This window comes from Sinocyclocheilus anshuiensis, unplaced genomic scaffold (assembly GCF_001515605.1).
Source record: "Sinocyclocheilus anshuiensis isolate Anshui unplaced genomic scaffold, SAMN03320099.WGS_v1.1 scaffold627, whole genome shotgun sequence".
NCBI lineage: Eukaryota > Metazoa > Chordata > Actinopteri > Cypriniformes > Cyprinidae > Sinocyclocheilus > Sinocyclocheilus anshuiensis.
This window is the reverse complement of record NW_015549703.1, coordinates 2,431,860-2,447,885: the sequence shown is the minus strand read 5'-3', so window position 1 is coordinate 2,447,885 and position 16,026 is coordinate 2,431,860. Positions and strand designations below refer to the sequence as shown.

At 37.4% G+C, this 16,026-nt stretch overlaps 1 protein-coding gene and 1 long non-coding RNA gene across 3 annotated transcripts in view; one reads left to right on the top strand and one right to left on the bottom strand.

Moving 5' to 3' along the window:
- The window catches only part of LOC107660638 (adenylate cyclase type 5-like), a 104,990-nt gene that overhangs the window by 50,440 nt on the left and 38,524 nt on the right, over positions 1-16,026 (bottom strand). The window lies entirely within an intron of this gene.
- Positions 7-691, top strand: LOC107660640 (uncharacterized). The gene is made up of 3 exons (XR_001631030.1): positions 7-170; positions 301-336; positions 467-691. It is a non-coding gene; the product is annotated as an uncharacterized LOC107660640 (long non-coding RNA).

Genomic DNA, 16,026 nt, shown 5'->3' with positions numbered 1-16,026 from the left:
CCATCTTAATATTTTTTTTTAGGCAACTCAGGTTATTAAAGGGTTATGAGGCTGGTGTATAGAAAATGTCTTTGCTTGTGTGTGTGTTGTTTACAAGTAATTTTAAGTTGAATAATTTTTAGTTTTTTTTTTTACAGGCACACGCTTGTGAGTCTGAGACTGGATGAGGGGTAAGTTTTGCACTTCTGTACCAAATAAAGAGTATAAACTATATCTTAAGATAAGTCAATATTTGAACCACTTTAAAGTTTTTTTTTTTCTCCCTACATAATTTTTTTATTTTTATTTTTTTATTTACAGGCATTGTTTGTCTGTGAGTCTGAGACTGGATGAGGGGTAAGTTTTGCACTTCTGTACCAAATAAAGAGTATAAACTATATCTTAAGATAAGTCAATATTTGAACCACTTTAAAGTTTTTTTTTTTCTCCCTACATAATTTTTTTATTTTTATTTTTTTATTTACAGGCATTGTTTGTCTGAGTCTGAGACTGGATGAGGGGTAAGTTTTGCACTTCTGTACCAAATAAAGAATATAAACTATATCTTAAGATAAGTCAATATTTGAACCACTTCTGATTTTTTCCCCTACATTTCTATCATTAGACAGCTGAGTTCGATCTGTGTCCGGGTTATAGGGTGGAAGATGTTGGAGAGAGGAAACGATTTCGCTGCGATTGGAGATGCAGATCCACCGGTAAGTGTGGTTTGGCCTGTTAAACGGATAGTTCACCCAAATATATATATATATATACACAAAACGGTTATTTAAAAATTTTAATATTTCAGAATATTACTGTTTTTACTGCATTTTTAATCAAATAAATCCAGCCTTGGTGAGCATATTTTACACATTAAAAGAGAAATAAAATAACAACCCAAAACTTTGAAAAGCAGTGTAAATGCACAAACAATCTGTGTCTCTAGTATAAAGAATAAACCTTTGTCATTAAAGAACAAAGAACCTTTGTCACCCTTTATGTCACTATTACTCTCTCTTCCAGGAAATGTCTTTTGAACTCTGTCTTGTGTTCTCTTTCTCCATGGCAGGAAGCTCATGTGACCCCTCGCGATAGGAAGGTCATGACAGTAGCTAGCAGAACTCCCCAGAGTCAGCTCTAAATTACAATCATCTGCCTACGTTATCTGCTTTATACTGATCACGTAAAAGAAGGTTTTGATAAAACGTTGATAAAGATGACAATACACTTGAGAATCACCCTTGTCTTTTGTGATGTCTTTTTGAAGGACACTTCAAGCACAGAGACCTTCAGAGTGCTCTCACAGTAACACTGGTGTGATCCATGACAGGCCTGATTTTGAAAGGGTCCTAAATGTCACATTCTGAGTCACACCTTTGAAGAGAACCACTAGGCCTGCTGGAAGAAAAAAAATAAAAAAATTATAGAGAGCATTTTCAATTTTTCATCCTCCACATCAAAACAAATAAAGCATACACATACTCCAGATATAGCCACAGCAAACACCAACCACATGTGGCTCTGGGCTTTGGCAGCCCTTTGATGTCACTAGTAAGGCTCTTAAATCCAATTTCCCTCCACATCATTCAGTTGTAAGCAAGAGACAAACTTTAATACATTACAGAAGGTCTATCGCCCAATCAATGCTATAGTGAATAGATGTAAAATTAAGTGGCGCATCAGAATTGTATAAAGTTTATAAAAATACATCAATCAAGTCAGATTACACTACTGTTCAAATGTTTCGAATTTAAAATGCAGAGACTATAAACACCAGGTAAGCAATTTGTAAGAGATATTACATCTGAAGGCAATCAATCTGCTTAAGACCACTTCTAAAATATAAACTTGATCAAGCATACAGTAGTAGCATATTAGAATCTTATGAATCATGCATACAGAAAACTTCAACAGGGAAAGCATACATACACTGGGAGAAAGAAGCTAGAGGTTTTTCAAGGACACATCTTGCAAAACAGAGCATAGCAGCTCTTGGGAACCTCTCCCTCATCTTAACAGAGAAGCAAAGGTGATGAAAATGGAATGGATGCTTCTCTCTAGTGGATGAAGTCATTGTTTCCTGCTACTGTACTCCATATGTCAACAGGGGTTATTAATTGATGCTACACAGCCATAACAAAAGCAAAACTTAGCTATGGGTCACCATTCAGAAATGTAATTTTATGCATGGGTCAAATAAGTTTTATGCATAGCTGCTCATAAGTAGCTGGCCATGTTCTATTACCTGGCCTACTTTTTGCAACTGACAGAGCATACATTTCAAAGATTTACTTTGAAACACTTTATAAACCAGTCAGTCATGGTGCCTATGGCCTTTAAGGGATAGTTCACCCAAAAAAAGAAAATTACGGCATGGTTTACTCACCCTCAAGCCATCCTAGGTGTACGTATATGACTTTCTTCTTTTAGACGTATATAATAGGAAATATATAAAAAAATGTCTTTATCATGGCAGTGAATAGTGGTCAAGATTTTGAAGCAAAATAAAGTGCACAATAAAAAGCACTACAAATGTAGGACAGGGATGCACCAATATTAAAATTCTGACCAATACCAATATTTGACATATTTGTTTACAACTGCTTTGGACTGTTTTTGCTTGTAAAGGTGCTTTATTTGTGCATATTTCTCTCCTGATTTAGCCTAGACAACTTTATTATGGATAGAGGATTTGTATATTAGCCGGTTTAAAGCTAAAAACATCTTGATGATGGATTTATTACAAACATGCAGCTCTTAACTTCACAAGATATGAATCGATGGACTGGAATAGTGTGGTATGAACTCTCATTATGACGGCACCCATTCATCTCTGAGTGACGCAACGCTACATCTGTTCTGATGATGAAAAAAAGCTCATCTACATTAGGGCTGCACGATAAATCGCATGCGATATTTAACGCGCATCTTGTCAGCGTTAAATATCGCATGCGATTTATCGTGCAGCCCTAATCTACATCTTAAAATGCCCTGTGGGTGAGTACATTTTCAACAAATTTTAATTTTTTTAGGTGAACTACTCCTTTAAGACCCATCAGTCCAGCATTTAGTACCTATACTGTCATTCGCTAGTGATTTTTTCTTCAGTTTTAAGTTGGAAAATCCAGGATTACCCAAATGATAATGGTCTTCCACTAAGGAATACAATTCTCTGTGTCAACTGGAACAAATTGTTGCTAGGAGACGGCAACCACGATCACACTATTAAACTTTGGTAAATGCGAGTCTTTAATGAATGTCATCACCCTCATAATGATCAGCCTTATTCAAAAGACTGTACTGCTCATTATGCTAAGGCTGGATGTTTATAATCACAGTCTATGAAGTTATTTAACAAGTGCCCGGTTACATGCATTCATGAGGCATTTTTAAACCTCCTTAAAAATGGGTTGAATAGCCTTTTTGTGGCTACAACACATGATGCTTCCAACAGCCTTCCCAATGCAGGTCACTTAAGGTTCGTCTAAGTAAAAAGCCATTAACGAGTTCTAAATGTTACAAACCAATCAAGCAGTGTCCTCAAAATATAACAGTGTTTTCACACTAATGACTCCTCAGGCAAAGAACACACAGATCTGACTGCTCTTGTTGTCAGGTGCATTACACCATCAGCCTGAGGAAACAAGTGAGGAACTGCTATGAAATGTATTATTTTTCCTCTTTTTAAAGCTCCTTTTTCACTCTCCAAGTGTTGTTAGCAGCTTAGAGTTTAGTGGTACAGTTTAGTTGTACATAGAGAGCAATGAAAGATGATACCCAGAGGAAAACTATCGTTCATAGGTTGCTCTTTCATAGCTCAAGAGACAATGTTTTGCCACGTTGCAATAAAGTATCAACTTTGTCTCTTCTTAAATCCCTTTAGAGAAATTAAATTAGAGACAAATAAGACCATCACTGAGAATAGATCAAAAAAATTCATGGATTCATACTGAAATATCTGATTTCTTTATCAAGATCTTTTTTTAGTCCAGGTCCCGTGGACCAATAGCACTGCACATTTTATACATTTCCATTATTTAAGACACCTGATTCAGGCCATCAGTTTTTCAGCAGAGACATCAATGAACTAAAATGAAGTGTCAGATAAAGGGTGGCCCACGCTAAAAGATTTTTAAAATCAGATTTTCAAAATGTGAGAGACCACACATAAGAATAAAAAAAAAAATTCATGGATTTAACAGTTCTGTTCCTATAGCGTGTGAAGTGCCGCAATGTGACAGCACACCACACACTAACCGATTCCATTCACAAACAACTAGAGTCCCAACTGTGAACACAGGAAATCTCGCAAAATCTCTCGCAATCAAACGTGACTTTAAAGTAAACAAATGGTGGATGACAGGCAAGAAGAAATGGCGATAATATTGTTTGGATGGCTTTTTACAGAAAAGTCATGGAAATAAAAAATATTTGGATGAAGTTGTGGAGACTTCGAGAACATGGACTTTACATGTTACAGATTGAGCTGGAGGTGAGTAATGCTTCCGGCTTCCATCAGCTCGTTTTCTGATTGGGAATCGCTTCGTTCCACGTGATAATCTACAGAGCGCATGCGCAATTGTCAACTTTTGGATTATTCAACATGTTGGATATTAAGAGAGACATGCAAAATGTGCAGTGCTGTGGGTCCCAAGAAGCTGAACTGAAAGCCACTGATCTAGAATGGACAAACGAGATTACTTGGATGTTGCAAAAAAAGCAAACTCCAACTGACCCTTCGCAAAGAGCTTGATTGACAGGCAATCTGACCAATAATAACGCAGAATCTGCCATCTTGTCCGACAAACAAATCAGACAGGAGAGTAGTTTAATTTCGGTGGACTTAAGATTGAAAATGGTGCATTGACATCTTTCCGCAATTGAAATTAAAATATGCTCTGATGTTCATTCATGTTTATTTTGTGCATTAAAGGTGCAGTAGGAGATCTTGGAAAATGCTAACTTTAGCCTGATAGCACTGAAAGTGAACATCCCACCCTCCCTGCAATCGCCGTCCAAAGCCACGCCCCCTGAATGCATATATGCTCACAGACCAGAATACCAGAGACAACATTACTACAATAGGCTACATCCATTCCAATTCCAGTCCTCGCACTGGATGTGAAGACGTGTGTGTGTGATGTGTGTGAAAACGCTGCACAGCGCAAATCCGTGAATGAATGTTCCGAAGTGAAGTAAACTTCAACGGATTTCCCCTGTTCAGGGAGTAGGGAGCAATGAACACTGTGTAGGGATCATATCGATCGGAACACAGTTCATGCACGTAGCTCACTTCTAACAAGCTGGTTATCTGAATCGGGTGTGTTAACTAAGCGAGACATGCAAAATATGCAGAGCTGGGGGGCACGAGGACAGGAATTGGGAACCGCTGGGCTACATCATGTGTCATTCACCGGTGAGAAAACTTTAAAAGTACTACAATATCAGGAAGGAAGATCGGATTGTTGATATTTGTCTGCCATTCTCTCTCCGTCTGCACAGCGTGCGTGAACGCGCTGATGACGTATCCTGTCTGCGCGAACCGGGTGCGCAGAGGTATGCTAATACATACGTTGACAGGCAGGTAGGAAAGCCAATTAAAACGCTCGGACCGAGCGTTTTGATTGGACGAACATTTCTTGGTCCTACGCCTTCCACAGAATATAGAAATACAGATAAATACATTTAGACCACTTAACTTAATGATTGCTATCGGGATGTGAAGAGACTTTCAACCAGCATAACAAAAAATGTTTCTGAAGACAATCACCTATTGCACCTTTAAGTAAATATGAAAAGACGATTAGAAGATATGAAATACTTACAATTAAAAGAGCTCATCTGTGATTTTCTAAAATTCTGATGGCCAATATTTGGCTATTTTGAGATTGTTATAACTGGCCAATATATCCAAGCCCATATGGCAGATTAAAAAAATAAATAAAATGGTAGTAACTTTTGTCACTACCAAAATAACCAAATCAATAAAAAATTCACAATTTTGTTTTTCAGGGAAGACAAAGGCTAAATAAAATGTTATTTTTAGCAATTTTGTTGAGGTTGCATTGGTTATCATTAAATTAACTTTTATTTAAGAGAGTTAAATCTGGCACATTACAGTTAGCCATTGGCCACCCATACTGGTCGACCACTCATGGAGACACTCATACTTTTGGGCTCTGTTCCAAAACCTTGTGAGCTGCCTGCATGTGCCCTACATAGGCAGTTATGCCTTCTAAGAAAGTTCCTGAAACGGAACCTCATAAATGATCGATTTGAAATGCTCTGTATATGCAGCAACTCTGTCTGCCATAAATAGCATTCCTAACACAAGACAAGGGAGACTCATTTACAATCGATTAAAACTGGCTAACAATACCATATTCTAAATCTATACATAGTACATAATTACTGGTTAAAATAAACTTATAGATACATTTCAATATGTATCCACTGCCTTTCAACATTTTGGGGTCAGATTTGTTTTTTTATTCCTTAAAGGGTTAGTTCATCCAAAAATGAAAATTAGGCTGTTTTATCGTCTGAAAGAAGAAAGTCATATACACCTAGGATGCATCAGGGGTGAGTAAAAAACAGCCTAATTTTCATTTTCGGGTGAACTAACCCTTTAATACAGTAAGTATGGATTAAATTGATCAAAAGTGGGAGTAAAGACATTTACCAAGTTTAATTGTAAGAATATAGGCAATATTTGACAATATCATTTACTATATTTTCATCAAATGAAAGCAGCCTTTGTGAAAATGACAGACTTCATTCAAAAACATAACAAAATCTTAGTAGTGACAAAAAAAAATAAGAAATCAGGAAGGGGGCCAACACTTTTTCACACCACTGTATATATATCTTTCTTTCACAATTTTGTTTTTCAGGGAATAATAAAGAAATAATGTATGCTTTAACATAAATATGCATAACATAACTAGCATCATTATGCTGCGTAGTGTTTAGAATAGGCTTTGTGTCGAGTTAGTCTAGAATTCCTTAAAATACTGCCTGCGTAGGCCGCACACTAGGTTTCGGAACAGAATCTTGGATTTGGACTCGTGCTTTCTAACAGCCAGCCAAATGGCAACACAGACCACAGATGCACATCCAAAGGGATGCAAGATGGTCCTCCCGTATGCTCTGCCTGCAAGGGCAAAGTATTCACAACATTATAGGAATGCTGTGAGATCAATCATGTTTAAAGTGGTTGGAAACGACAGTAGCCTGTTAGCATGAAACATTTAAGTAGGTCATGCTTCCGGATTGGTCTCATTGTTTGGAGCTGACTGCAAAGAAGGTCTGCAGAATAACACATGAAAGCGAATGCAGAGAGTAGACTTTCAAAGGCATCAGATAGACTTTGCCGGAGAACATAGGAGAGAAAACAAGTAGGTGTGTAAAGACAGCGAGAGCGATAGAAGGTCTGCAACCAACAACAACAACTCTGTGTATTTTAACTTAGTGACATGTCTGCAGGCCGGTCACATGAAACTTGTTTTTGAGCGATTCCACAGTTTCTGTCCACAAGGGGTGTAATGAACAATATAGATCGAATAATACCCAGTTGTTGTCATTTTTTTATTTTTAGTTCACTATTTTGTTTAAGATAGATGTAAGAAATAATAAAGTTAATTTTATCCCACTAAGCCTTGGCATTATCGTGTAATGAGACTTTATTTTATTTCCGTCCCCAGAAATTGCGGATGTCAGGGTGGGACATTCAGTGCATCTGGATTTTTCCTAAGTCATTTCTTTCATTTGCTTTAATAAAATCCTGAATTTTGGCGCATAACATTTATTTTGGTGTGTCTTCTACAAAATACTACTACTAACACTGAAAGTATAATTCCCTTAATCCACCACGATGCAATGGAAACATTTACTAACGTTCGTTACACCTTCTGTCCAAGCAGTTACGAACGTTAAACTATGATTCTAAAGGAAACAGAGATATAATTTTTCCATGTAATTCTATCAGTAGCAAAACGATAAAAACATCTTGTGTGGGTTAAATTCTCATATGCGTTGCTACATGATAAATTGTTAATAAATCGGGATAAAACAGGGGCAGAGATTTTCTGTCCAAAAATCATAACGCTCGTACATTTTATTCTGACGCTGAATTTCCATCTCCTAATGTCTCAACGGTTCTCATATGCTGTGTATTATGACCGTGCCTATTACATAGGAAGAGTAACAGATCACTGTCTCTGTGAAGTTGTTTACGTCCCTCGTGCGAAGTTCAAGTTTCTACACAAAGACTCGGCATGCAACTCATTCTCGTGGCCAAGGAGAGACGACATTGAGTGTGTTCATCCCATGTGGATCTTTTATGGACCTGTTACCATAACGGGACATAACCCATTCAAAGTTGCTGACTTGTTTGAAGTTGTTTTAGCATTCCAGGACCACAGGACACGGTCACAGTAGGTTATACCGACTGCCATGATTGTCACCAGACAGATATCAGGTTCACCCTGACCGCTGCTTAACTGACATTTATCTGCCTCAACTGCCTTCCATTTACTTCTGCAGTAAATTAATTGTCCTTTAGTTAACAAATATTCAGGGTTACTTTGCATAAAGAGTTATTGGTGCTCTATTCAGCAGAATTACTCATTTTATCTGTCCACGTTACAAATGTTATTTCATTCACGATGTATGATCTTTAAATTTGATAGTAAATGATGACAGGTTATTTTAATGTGTTATGAACTTGTTCTATTTGCCAGTTTTCATGAAATGGTATTATTTTGTGTTACAGAGGCAATCTTGCAGGATTGTTTAATTTTTTCCGTCCACGTTACACACGTTATAACTTTGCACACTTGTAGGAGTTCCTTTGGCTTCTACATTTGGCAAATAAATTTGAAAAATATACCTGTGGTATTTGTTAGTAATTTTGCTGGCTTTCAGTTTATGAACATACCAGAATCAAAAATGCACCTTTAAGTTTATAGAACAGATAATATTAGATGGCCACCCTGCCTGCATGGAAGTCCTATTACCAGTTTTGTGAACCATACACAACGCATGACTCATAACTATACCAAATTAGGAACAAAGCAAAACATGAACTGGGATTCAACCAGAATTTTATTAAACTGAATTAGATTAAGTACACTTTCTGCTTGAATTTACACTGTTTTTCCGTCCATGTTACATACGTTAAATTTTACATCAACTCAACTTTGATCAAAGTTTACTAGTTTACCATTGCCAGATTTATCCTGCCTTTCACACAGCTGTACCCCAGGTTTTCTCAGGATGTTAACCTGAGGACAATGGCTTTCTCCATGAAGATTGATTTTGCAGGCTATTGTCCTTGCAGTTAGGCCTAAACTGTGGAATCGCCCTTTTCCATTCGGTTTTCTTCAGTGGCATCTGAGCGCTTGCAAATGGAGGTTCACTTTAAAGTATTTGAACCTATTAGACCACTGTCTGATGCAGGGTTTCTGCAGATTTTATAGAGATTTAGGACTTTTCAAGACCAAGTAGAAAAAAATTGTAGAATGAAGTTGAGGCAAAATAGCAAAAAAAAAAAAATCTGTACCTTCTGATCACAATTCTTGTATCGTTTTTATTTTTGTATCGTTTCCAGTGCAAATGATTCTTAAAGCAAAATACACTTACTTGAGAAGCAAAATGACATAAGATGAAAAAAAGTCTCGTTTTCTGTGAAACTGATCAAAATTAAGTGAGTTCATGATTAAAACAAGAACAAATATCTGCCAATGGGCTCAGATAAATCTACTGAATTCAAAGTGAAAACAAGTCATTTACCCTATGACAGATATTTCTTCCTGATTTAAGCATCAACTCGCTTAATTCTGTTCTGTTTTTCAATATATTTTACATTTGCAAGTACATGTTATTTAAATCTTGATTAAAGGATGTTTAGATATTTGTACTGATATTTTGCAATGCTTGCAACATTTAATGCCATGACTTCATGAATTTAAGACTTTGTGCTCTTATTTAAGACCTTTTTAAGGCATTAATTTGAGGAAGAGCGAATTAAGACTTTAAGAGCTTTTTAAGACCCACAAAAACCCTCTAACCTCTATTAGCTTAGTATCAGATTCTCACATTGTTTATTAACACGGGGAAAATTTAATTTAATTTCTATTTGTTTGTATACCACATTATTTTTTTACAACAAATTGTTTCAAGACAGCTTTACAAAAAACAAAGCCTTACAAAACAGCAAGCAACAAAGACAGTGGCAATGAAAACTCCCCAAGAATCCTTTTCCCAAAATAAATAAATAAATAAAGTTCTACATCCCCTTGTGTGTTTATGTATTAAATATTTTGGAATATTTGAAAAAAAAAAAAAACAGCTATAAAATCCCCCAAATCAGCACAGAAATGTCATATTCCATCTGAGCCTAGACACAAGTATGAAAGAGAGTTTTTTTTATAAGTTTAACATCATGATTAGTGGTCGACCGATATTGTTTTTTTGACAGCCGATGCCGATGCCGATGACGATATCTTGGCAAGCAGGGTGGCCGATGGCCGATATAAAGCCGATTAAATTGATATTTAAGAAATCTGAAATCATTTGAAAATGGATTAAAAAATTATTATGTTAAATAAACATACTTATACTTTAGATGACAAAGTATATCACAAATAAATAAATATTTAATAAAAATATAATTAAAAAGGAAGTAAACACTGTAACCAACAGGACACTCATTATTCTGGGAAGTTTGTGTGCATTGGGAATCATATTTTTTCAAATAAAGCCAAGGTAACAATCATTTTACATACAGCACGCAGTGGAAATTACATGAATATGGCAGTGGGCAAATGCATAAAGCGCAGCATAATTTGAAATCACGAGTTTAAAGTCTTTCGATCGCGCGTCTCCAGTGAAGCTGAACTCTCCTACTGTCCGCGTTCAATTTGCACGGATCAACCGTCACACAGAGAACACGCGATCATGCAGGATACAAATGCACACTTCACAAGATCTCACAGCTGGATCCGACTAAGTTTGCAAGGTTTGTGAAGTTAAATGCTCATTAGTCATTCAAAGATTTGTTTAAATTATATAAATGCATATTTGCTGAATGCTGACGGCAAACAAGAAAGTATTATAATGTGTGCATTTCTATTACTAATAATATAAAAGCAATCGTTAAAATACTTTTTGTATACATTTTAATTCCTTTGTTTAACCGTTCTATTTGATTATTAGACAGACGTCTATCCGTATTAGACAGGTCATTCAAAGATTTGTTTAAATGATATAAATGCATATTTGCTGAATGCTGACGGCAAACAAGAAAGTATTATAATGTGTGCATTTCTATTACTAATAATATAAAAGCAATCGTTATAATACTTTTTGTATACATTTTAATTCCTTTGTTTAACCGTTCTATTTGATTATTAGACAGACGTCTATCCGTATTAGACAGAACAACAGCGAACAAGAGGGAGAATGTGAGCACTGTGTGCTCAGGCGCTGCTGTTCTCGGCGCCGTCAAAATAAAAGTACGTCGTGCCATCAAAATAAAAGGCCTGCTTCAAACGCATCGGCCAAACAGAAAAACTTATCGGCCGATGCCGATATTTGAAAAATGCCAAATATCGGCCGATATACCGGCCATGGCGATATATCGGTCGACCACTAATCATGATGCAAGTTGTACAAAAAAACTAACAGTAAAAATAATAATAAATAACAAATACACAAACAAATAGATCATATCAAATTTAAAATATACAAAAGCAGATATTGCAGAAAATATGGTCTTCCTTGCTTGGCCAATTTGCTGTTCTTTTCTACAGCAAATTAAAGATTCCTAGTTATTTTTACAAAACCTTTTATGAGACTGCATGATGAGTAGGGTTGGGTACCGAAACCTATGTACCTATGTAACCGGTATGTACTAGAACCGAATCAGAACGCAGATTTCGGTGCCTCATTTCGGTGCCTCATTTCGGTGCCACTTAAATGCCTGAGCGATCGATTTAAATATTTGTCCTGGTTCTCTGAAACGGACGTAAGACGCATGGGCGTCGCTAGGCCATTTTTAGCGGGGCTATAGCGATTAGCTCCATAAACTGTACACAAATTCGTGATCCTAAAGCTAGGGTGACAATACGTCCTCTTTTCCCCGGACATGTCCTCTTTTTGGACCTACAAAAATCTGCTGAATCCCTGCTGATTCTCTGTCCATTGCCGCCTGCTCCCGCAACGTGTTTCGCTCCCGCGATTTTCGTGTCCACTCCTTTAAACATTCTAATACTGTATATAATTTTGGCGCATCAGGGAGATGCACTCAGGATGCGGTGTATTTAAATATTTTTGAATGAGCGTTTGCGCCGTTTACTTTTACTTTCGATTTCGCGATCACACGCACTCTGTCCACAACTGCTTCCTTTTGTGATCTGATGTGGCTTCTTGTCACAGAATGAGGCAGAAAATATGTTCTATACTGTAAAAAGCATATGGTAAAAAGACTATGTCGATTAGCAATGGATTATAAATGTACTTAATTATGATGAAAATACCAAAGATGGCTTGAATAAAAGGTAAACTATACATTGTCGCAGTCGAGTGTTTATTGTCTGTTTTATCATTCAAAACATTTATATCTTCTGTTTACCTTTGTCCATATTAGCAAAGAGTATAGGGATTTCCTGAGTCCTATTCCTTCTGTGATGCACATATGGATTCAGGCACCGGTACCATTTTAAAAGTATCGATTTGGCACCAGTATCGTAAAAAACCCAAAACGATACCCAACCCTAATGAGCCAAGTAAATATGCCATATATCAAACTTAAAAATACCAATTATATACAAGAAGATTTTCATAAACCTGCTTTTGAAAGACCTTGTACCTATAATAGTCCAAAGTCCTTGAGTTAATGGACTTCTGACAGTACATTTGCACTTCACTGTGACTTTGTGCTACAGAGAAAAATGATGAAATGAATGCTGATACAACACACACACTGGTTGAAAATAACACAAGGGCTTCAAGCATACAGTGGTGCTTCATATGTATTGTCAGAGGCAGTTCTTTAGAGAGCTACAAAGGGTGACAAAATATATACATAATGGCGTATATAAAAGATACATTTATTAACAAAAGAAACCGTGTTGAATAAAAACACTAAATATTTGATCGATTATTTCATGTCCTGTAAGCACACAAACATTGCATTAACAAAGCATTTGTGCTTTTATGTAGATAAAAGTGGTAATGGCTATAATAGACAGGGTAAAAATGACATTTTTTAAAAGTTTGGTTCACCAAAAAATAAACATTTTGTCATCATTTACACCACCCTCATATCGTTCCAAAACTGTATGACTTACTTTCTTCTGCAGAACATTAAAAGAAGATATATTTGGGAAATGTCTCAGTGTTTTTTGTCCACACAATGGTCCCTGTTTTGTATTTTTCAAAATATCATCTTTTGTGTTCCACAGAAGTAAGTAAATCATACAGGTTTGCGACAACATGAGGATGAGTAAATTATGGTAAAATTTAACAGCCAACACATCCTTTAAAACCCCTGTCTGTCTGACCTGAGTATGTATCAGTCTTTGCTTTCATCTTTCTCAGTGTGCAAGTCGGATGATTGCTAGTGGTTTCGGACCGAAAGCGGCATCGTGTTCATCGTGAAAAAGCATGCATGCATGGATGGTGGTTGTATACATTTTGACAGATTCTGCACATCTTGTTCGTAAATTAGACGGAAATTTTCAGTCTGTCCAATTTCGAACGTTGTTTTCTGAGTATTTTTGACTCAATAAGCTGTTCATGAAAGTACATCGTCAATGATGCGCTACAGACACACGTAACCTCTTCAAAACATTCAATTCTCTACTGTCCCCCTCCACCACCTCCCACCACTTCTATAACACCTGATGATTTCACCACATTCTTCACAGACAAAACTAGAACAATCAGTAGTCAGTTCTCAGCTCCACACACACACGGACTCAAACCAACCGCATCTACACCTAAAACTTCCCCTTTCTCCTTCTGTCTCCTCACTGAGGCAGAAGTATCCAAACTTCTCTTCTTCAGCCATCCTACAACATGCCCACTAGACCCAATCCCCTCACACCTTCACCCAAGCAATCTCCCCTACACTTTTACCACCACTCACACACAACATCAACACATCTCTTCTCACAGGCACTTTCCCCACTGCATTCAAGCAGGCTCAGGTAACCCCACTGCTCAAACATTTCACTTACAGATAGCTACAGACCTGTCTCTCGCCTTCCTTTCATAGCAAAAACACTCGAGTTGTTTTTAACCAGGTATCATTATTTCTTACACAGAACAACCAACTGGATCCTAACCAGTCAGGCTTCAGGAGTGGCCATTCATCTGAGAATGTGCTACTCACTGAAGCCCTGCGGATTGCAAAAGCTGATTCCAAATCATCAGTTCTTATTTTGCTAAATCTATCTGCTGCTTTTGACACAGTGAATCATCAGATCCTCCTGTCCACCCTCTCATCACTGGGTATCACAGGGATTCCACTTCGCTGGTTTGAATCCTATATCACTGGTAGGTCTTTCAGGGTGGCCTGGGGTGGGGAGGTATCCAAACTGGTGGACATCTCGGCATGGATGAAAGAACATCACCTACAGCTCAACCTGGCAAAGACTGAGCTTCTTGTCTTCCCGGCCACTCCAAATCTACAGCATGACTTCACCGTCCAGTTAGGTTAATCAACAATTACCCCATCAAGTTCGGTCAGAAATCTTGGTGTAATCTTTGATGACCAACTGACTTTCAAAGACCACATTGCAAAAACTGCTAGATCTTGCAAGTTTGCATTGCACAACATCAGAAAGAGCAGGCCCTTCCTAATGGAGCATGCTGCACAACTTCTTGTCCAGGCCCTTGTCATTTCTAGGCTGGACTACTGCAATGCTCTTCTGGCTAGACTTCCATCATGCACAGTCAAACCTTTACAAATGATTTAGAATGCAGCGGCACGACTGGTCTTTAACGAGCCCAAAAGAGCCCACATCACACCTCTCTTTATCTCCCTGCACTGGCTGCCGGTTACGGCTCGCATCAAGTTCAAGACACTGATGCTTGCATATAGAACAGCCTCAGGCTCAGCACCCGCCTACTTCCACTCACTCTTACGAAACTACATTCCCTCCAGAAGTCTGAGATCCAGTAGTGAGTGACGCCTCGTGGTACCATCACAAAGAGGCACAAAATCACTTTCCAGAACATTTTCGTTTACCGTTCCTGGCTGGTGGAATGATCTTCCAACCCCTATCTGGAATGCTGATTCCCTGACATTTTTCAAGTGACAGCTGAAAACTCACCTCTTTAGTCACTATCTGACTTCATCCTAAAAAAAAAACTTTTTTCTCTTTTCTTTCATCTTTCTCTGTCTAGCTTGTACTTATTTGAACAACACTTGAAACTTGGTATGACGAGCACTTCCTGTGTCTATTTGCCTCTTTAAAATGAATCGCTTGATGTATTCCCCAATTGTAAGTCGCTTTGGATAAACGCGTCTGCTTTAAATGAATAAATGTAAATGTAAATGTAAAACTTAATATGGCCAAGATGGTGTTTGCCAAATACATTACCTCCTACATATGAAGTGATTCAGCATGAAAGGACTGGAAATTCCCAAATGAAACAATGATCTCTAATGGTTTTGTTTTACAAATGCAGATATTCAGTATAAAATAAAAGTTAAAATTACAATGCATATGCATCTTGACTGCTGGGACAGAAGGTCAAGGCCAATCACAAAAACCATCAGGACTTGAAAGGTGACATATCATGAAAATCTGACTTTTCCAGGTTTTAAGTGCTATAATCAGGTCCCCGGTGCATCTACCAACCAAGGAAACGTGAAAAAGATTAACCCAGTAACTTTGTTTTGGTAAGCCTTTTTCTGCAAGCGTCTGAAAAAACGAGCGTGTCTGATTTCGCTCCCCTAGTGCCATTGCAAAGGGATCTCATTATAATATTACCGCCCCTTAATCTGTAAGTTTCCACCCATGGCGCCGTCATTTT